Below are 7,411 nucleotides of genomic sequence, written 5' to 3'. Positions count from 1 at the left end.
AGTATTAAGTGGAGAAAAGAGATAAATGCATAGGCTTAGGTCACAGAGGCCAGAGTACAGCTGGCTTTAGGCACATGTAGCCCAGAAACCTCATGGCTCCATCTGTCTCTTGGGGGAAGATGCTGCAGACCCCAGATACAGGCTATGATTGCACTAACCCCAGCAGAAAGATAACCATTTCCTGATCTCTCTGGCAGAAGAATCTCAGGGAAGCCTCTGATTGGTCCAGCTCAGCTTAAGTTCCTGTTCCTAAGCCAAAGCCAGGAAATTAGACACGCTGGCCAGGTTGGGTCTAGGGGGAATAGTTGTATATAGGTCATGACTTCAAAATCAAACTCTAGAATGAAAGAGCTGGAAATAAGATGCTGGTACCCACGTTAATTAATTAGTTAGTGGCTGGGTCTTGGCTTGGAGCCTTTCTTTCCACACTGAAGGAGAATCACTAGAATTTGTTAAATTTTTGTGGGGGAGTGGGGAACATTGCATGTTGGTCTTTTTATTTTTTTTATTTTTTGAGATGCTCTCACTCTGTCACCCAGGCTGGAGTGCAGTAGCACAATGATGTCTCACGGCAGCCTCAATCTCCTGGCTGAAGCATTCCTCCCACTTCAGCCTCCTGAGTAGCTGGGATTACAGACACATACCACCACACCCGGCTAATATTTTTATGTTTTTGAAAAGACAGGGTCTCATTAAGTTGCCCAGGTTAGTCTTGAACTCCTGGCCTCAAGCAACCCTCCCACCTCAGCCTCCCAAGATTAATTTAAAGTCTGCTTTTTTTTCTAAAGAACACAACAAATCAAAAGAAATGGTTTCTGTAAAACAATTCAGATAAAAAACACAGCAAGATAAACTTTTTAACACTTTTTATTAGTTCTAATAACATATTTATTGAATCAAAAGTATAAATGTTGACCCAGCAGTATGAATAATTTCATTAAAATTTTGGCCATAATTTCCCATAAAGTGAATTATTTTTAGTTATAAGGAAATTGCCATGATTACATAAGAATAAAGAGCATTTGTTACCAACAAATACTTATAGAATGACAAATTTGTACTAGACTTAGGGGAGGAGAATGAAGTTTGAACTAACTTTCCTTCCCTCAGAAGAGCTTACAATTTTTCTCACTTCTGCCATGTGTTTAGCAATTGGAAAGCATGAAAAATCCAAATAAAGGATTCCACTTCATCTAGCACAAATCATAAATTGTGGTCAGCTAAGCATTAATGTACTTAGGCAGAGTTGCTTACTCTGCAGCACTAATCAATGTTTATGAATATAGCAAGAATTACCGGAACATTCTCTATAACCTATTATCTCCAATGGATTAAGTGCTGGCTCATTGACTCAACAGACTCAAAGTTCTATTGATAGTTGTGCTTTGACTAACTTGTTATTGCAACAAGTTTTGCAATTAAAAAAATAATCCCTCATATACATCAACATACTAACAGTGATCATCTTTGATGAATTATGAGTAACATTTCATCTTTTAAAGTTTATATTTTCTGAAGTTTCTACAATGAACATGTATTGTTTTATACTAAGAAAAAAGTAATTATTTTAATAACATCCTTCTTTTGTAATTATTGCCTAAAATAGTCATTCTGTTACATATAAGTACCTAGGCAGAAAGTGTTATTTCTACCCCCACCAAGAAAACCAAAAAAATGTTGTTTAAAAACTCTTATATCCAGAAACTTGAAGATAATCTATACTGATCCACTAAATAACTGCTATTTGAAATCACTATTACTTTGTTCTCCACTGAACTGCTAGGGGTGTGCTGGTGGTTGGAAAAGTCACCATTGGGCCTCGTGACTTCCTAGTGAGGTGCTGGGCCCCAAACCCTCTCTCCAACCCAAAGCTACTCTACAACAGTACAGCTGCCATGGAAAGCCTCTTCTCTTGTCATTGAATGACTCTTTTTTTTTTTTTTTTTTAATTGGAGTCTCACCCTGTCGCCCAGGCTGGAGTGCAGTGGCGCATCTCAGCTCACTGCAACCTCCGCCTCCTGGGTTCAAACGATTCTCCGGCCTCAGCCTCCCAATACAGGTGCCCGACATCACACCCAGCTAATTTTTGTATTTTTAGTAGAGACGGGGTTTCACCATGTTGGCCAGGCTGGTCTGGGATTACAGGCATGAGCCACCGCGCCTGGCCAAAATGATTCTTTTAAAAGTGTTTAGAGGCTGTAATCCCAGCTACTCAAGAGGCTGAGGCAGCAGAATCGCTTGAACCCGGGAGGCGGAGGTTGCAGTGAGCCGAGATCGCACCACTGCACTCCAGCCTGGGTGACAAGGGCGAAACTCCGTCTCAAAAAAAAAAAAGAATCAGGGCCGGGTGTGGTGGCTCATGCCTGTAATCCCAGCACTTTGGGAGGCCAAGGCGGGCGGATCACCTGAAGTTGGGAGTCCAAGACCAGCCTGGCCAGCATGGTGAGACCACATCTCTACTAAAAATACAAAAATTAGGTGGGTGTAGTGGTGTGCACCTGTAGTCCCAGCTACTCGGGAGGCTGAGGCAGGAGAATGGCTTGAACTCAGGCGGCAGAAGTTGCAGTGAGACGAGATCACGCCACTGCACTCCAGCCTGGGTGACAGAGTGGGACTCTGTCTTAAAAAAAAAAAAAAAAAAAAAAAGTGTTTAGAATCAGGGTCACACAAATCAGTTCAATACAACATGCATCATTTTAAATTTATATGATAGTATGAATCGCTATACTTACTTTTATTAAGAAATTTTAAGGCCAGGTGTGGTGTCTTATGCCTGAAACCCCAGCACTTTGGGAGGCTGAGGCAGGCAGATCACTCGAGGTCAGGATTTTGAGACCAGCCTGGCCAACATGGTGAAACCCCTCTCTACTAAAAATACAAAAATTAATCGGGCCTGGTGGCACATGCCTGTAGTCCCAACTACTTGGGAGGCTGAGGCAGGAGAATGGCTTGAACTCACGAAGTGAAGGTTTCAGTGAGCCGAGATTGTGCCATTGCACTCCAGCCTGGGAGACAGAGTCTTGCTCTGTCTCAAAAAACAACCAAAAAAAAAAAAAGAAAGAAAAGCAATTTTAGAAATGTCTATATTCTATGAGAAAACAAAATGAGGCAGATCTCAAAACAAAATTGGTATCCCCAGTTGGTTTCTCAGAACTCTTTTTCTGGAAATTAGTGAGGTTTGCAGACCTCTGTCCCCAGTGGTGGATGGAAGTAGCATGTTTATTAATTTCAGTAGCACATTATTAAACTGAAAGTATTTTAGAATTATATAGGTTGGCCTTTCTTCTACCTTTGGGAGTTATTAAACCCTGGCTTTGATGTCCAGAGACCTCTTTCATTAGGCACAAGAATAACGATATGGTTGTTAACTTTTAACAACTCAAATGTTCCCCAATAAATGTGCTGAGTGGTGGTACTGACCAGTAAAGCGAAAAGCCTGCAATTTGCCTGTACATGGATTACCAATGTCAACTTTTGTTGATACTAAAAGGAACTGGAAGAGAAATTCCATACTTGTCAGCTGCTCTCTGAAATTACACCGATTCTGCTTAGGCAATTAAAGTCTCGAGATTATAACCAAACACTCACAAGTTTATAAACTCTGGAGAGGTGAGAAGCTGACGTAGTTTTAGATGTAATGACATTTTATAAGCAAATGCTTTCAGCATTTCAAACACGGCATGCCTTGCTATCTGGTGTGGGGAGAAAGAAGAAGGGGAGGGTCATTCTCCTTTTACCTTACAAATGTGTGTGGGCAAATGAATGGCTTTATGATGTCCACATCGCTGGCCTTTGTGAAAGAGAATTCAGAATTGGATCACCAAACTATCTTCGTAAAAGTAGGACACTCAGCCGGGTGCAGGGGTTCAGCCTGTAATCCCAGCACTTTGGGAGGCCAAGGCAGGAGAATTGCTTAAGCTCAGGAGTTCAAGACCAGCCTGGCCAACATAGTAAGACCCTGTCTCTACTAAAAATGCAAACATTTGCCAGGCGTGGTGGCGCCTGCCTGTAATCCCAGCTACTCAGGAGGCTGAAGCAGGAGAATCATTTGAAACCGGGAGGCGGAGATTGCAGTGACCAGAGCACACCACTGCACTCCAGCCTGGATGACCAAAAAAAAAAAAAAAAAGATATTTGCCATCTCTAACAAGCCATTGTATTTGCCAAAAGAGTACAATGTAAACCCTACTAGGATTATTTGACCATGACCACCCAACATTCTTTGATTAGTTAAATGTGGAAAGAAACATTTTCTTAATTAAGCAATTCTTAATTCAAGGCCCAATGTGGAATCAACCATTTGTTCAGAGTGGTGTGGGTGTTTTGACTGCTCAAAATATGGTAAGAGGTTTTACTCCACAGTCTAAATGGAAAAAGCAGTAAGGTAATAGGTTGACCACACATTTCTTCTTTTAAAAAAATAAATAATAAATAAAATAAAATATTTATTTATTTATTTACTGTAGAGACAGGGTCTCCCTATATTGCCCGGGCTGGTCCCAAACTCCTGGGCTCAAGCGATTTTCCTGCCTTGGCCTCCCAAAGGGCTGGGATTACAGGTATGGGCCACCACACCCAGCCATTGACTGCACATTTCTACCCTGTGGGTGCCTCAGGGGGTTGGCACTTCTGGCCAAGAATTTGAGTCTGGTCTGGGTATTTCCTAGATTTGCAAACTGGCACCCCTTGCTGATAAATGCAAATGTTCACTCCCAAGAATGAGAGTGGGAAATTTGTTCATTTCCATCCCAGTTAGGTATATTAGGCAGAAATAATGAAGTTATCTTAATTAAAAGAACACAGCTGGACTACCAAGTGGTTGCACAGCACCCCAGGGATAGAAAAATCCAGCCCTGCTGGCAGTTTCTCTATGAACAACTCAAGCCTTTTGTCCATCTTGTGCATTTTGAATCTGGGGGCAAAACTGGTCATCTCCTTTCAGGGTCTGGGGACCTACGATCAGAATACATTTTGCTCTGTTAGGACTCAGTCTTAGGCAAAAGGAAAAATTTCTAACATAGGAAAGGATCAAGCAGTGGTTTTACATGCAGTTTTCACAGTACAAGGGCTATGTAAATTGTCATTTGTGTTTTAAAATGTGGATATGTAGGCTGAGCGTGGTGGCTCATGCCTGTAATTCTAGCACTTTGGGAGACCCAGGCAGAAGGATCATCTGAGGCCAAGAATTCGAGACCAGCATAGACAACATAGCAAGACCCCATCTATAAAAAAGTTAAAATGTAGATATGTAAATATACACTTATATTTTAGCATATACATATAGCCTGGTATATATATATATACCTTTTTTTCTGGAATTAAACACAAGAAATATTATTTTTTCATGGAAGGACTAAAGGATATGGGAAGGATATTTCACTACCTATTTTATACCCTTCTATATTTGACTTTTACCATAGATATTTATTACTTTTTAAAATTAACAGGTTATTTTGATGGAATATTTAAATTTTGGAATGTTCAGATACTGTGAAATATTTAAATTTTCCTTATAGGTTTTTAATGTTAAAACTGAATATTATCTAAAAGAATAAAAAAAAATTCCAAAAGTGTTTTAGTTACATTAAAGGATAAAGACAAAAGTAGAGAAAGTACCAGAATTTTTTATAAATTTCCAAAATTTTATGAAAATGAATGATTTGAGTCTCAGCCTCCTGAGTAGCTGGAACTACAGGCACATGCCATCATGCCCAGCTAATTTTTTATATTTTTTGTAGAGACGGGGTCTCACCATGTTGCCAGGCTGGTCTTGAACTCCGGGACTCAAGAGACCCACTGCCTTGGCCTCCCAAAGTGCTGGGATTACAGGCGTGAGCCACCATGCCCGGCCAAATTTATATTTTATATGTATTATTTTTTAATTAAGTAAGTATAAATGGGACTCCTTGGTATTTGTTATTCATTTACTGATTCAACAAATATTTATCAAGTACCTACCACATTCCATTAAAGGAGCTAAATGCCTGAATTCAAAAATACATAAAACACAATGCTTGCTCTCAATGCAATCACAATCCAGTGCCTTTACTTTGCAGAAAGGATGATGTCCTCTCCTCAGGGAACTCCTTTTATTGTCTTCCTCGGCACTTTACAGTTAGAACATAAATTAATATTAAAATCAGAATCAAGAGAATATATTTTTCCCTGTATCCTATATTCTTATAATTAATTATAGGCCATCTTCGTAGTTATTTTAATGTAGAAGCTAAAGTAAGAGACTAGTTAGGCCGGGTGGCTCACGCCTGTAGTCCCAGCACTTTGGGAGACTGAGGCAGGTGAATTGCTTGAGCTCAGGAGTTTGAGACCAGCCTGGGCAACATGGTGAAACCCTGTCTCTACTAAAAATACAAAAATTAGCCCGGCATGGTGGCACATGCCTGTAGTCCCGGCTACTCAGGGGAGGTGAGGTGGGAGGATTGCTTGACCCCAGGAAGTCAAGCTTACAGTCAGCCATGATCACACCACTACACTGCAGCCTGGGTGACAGAGCAAGACCCTGTCTCAAAAAATAAAAAATAAAAATAAAGAGACTAGTTAGTTCATCTGAGCAGTTACCTTAAAAATACATATTTACTTAGGAAATAGTAGAAATTTTTTTAAAAAAGAAAAATACATATTTACAAACAAGATAAATAAATGAAATGTTTCCAGAATTCTATTCTGATACTCAAAAACACAAGGCACTCACTGGTGGGCAAGTTAGCTATTATTTTTATTACTTACATACAATCATTTGCCAAAATCCCTTGCCAACTTCAGAAGAATTCTCAAAAACTGACTCTGTGGTGCATCACTAAAGAAATGTCATAAATACTTCTAAAATCTTGATTTCTTAGCCTTTTTCCATCGTTAAAGCCTACCATTAAATTGCAGTCATCTAAAAAAGAATAGAGTGGCCGGGTGCAACGGCTCACACATGTAATCCCAGCACTTTGGGAGGTGGATCACGAGGTCAGGAGTTCAAGACTTGCCTGGCCAGCATGGTGAATTCCCATCTCTACTAAAAATACAAAAATTATCTGGGCATGGTAGTGGTCACCTGTAATCCCAGCTACTCAGGAGGCTGAGGCAGGAGAATTGCTTGAACCCAGGAGGCGGAGGTTGCAGTGAGCCGAGATCGCACCACTGCACGCCAGCCTAGGTGACAGAGCAAGACTCCATCTCCAAAAAAAGAAAAAGAAAAAAAGAATAGAGCCCAGGAATAGACTCTACACAAGCAACAATCTAGGTTTTAATCCTTGCTGTTTATTGTCTCCAAAATATATTTAAAAGTGAATTAATTAAAAATACTTTTAATGTTATTCAAAAGGATAACACCAATTGAAAAACCTCATGTGAGTATAAAATCAACAGCTGATTCAAAATGGCACAAGGAAAATGTGTAGCCTTT

Source organism: Pongo pygmaeus, chromosome 7 (assembly GCF_028885625.2).
Source record: "Pongo pygmaeus isolate AG05252 chromosome 7, NHGRI_mPonPyg2-v2.0_pri, whole genome shotgun sequence".
In the NCBI taxonomy this organism is placed as follows: domain Eukaryota; kingdom Metazoa; phylum Chordata; class Mammalia; order Primates; family Hominidae; genus Pongo; species Pongo pygmaeus.
The sequence above is the reverse complement of the archived record's forward strand: the minus strand, read 5'-3'. Positions refer to the sequence as shown.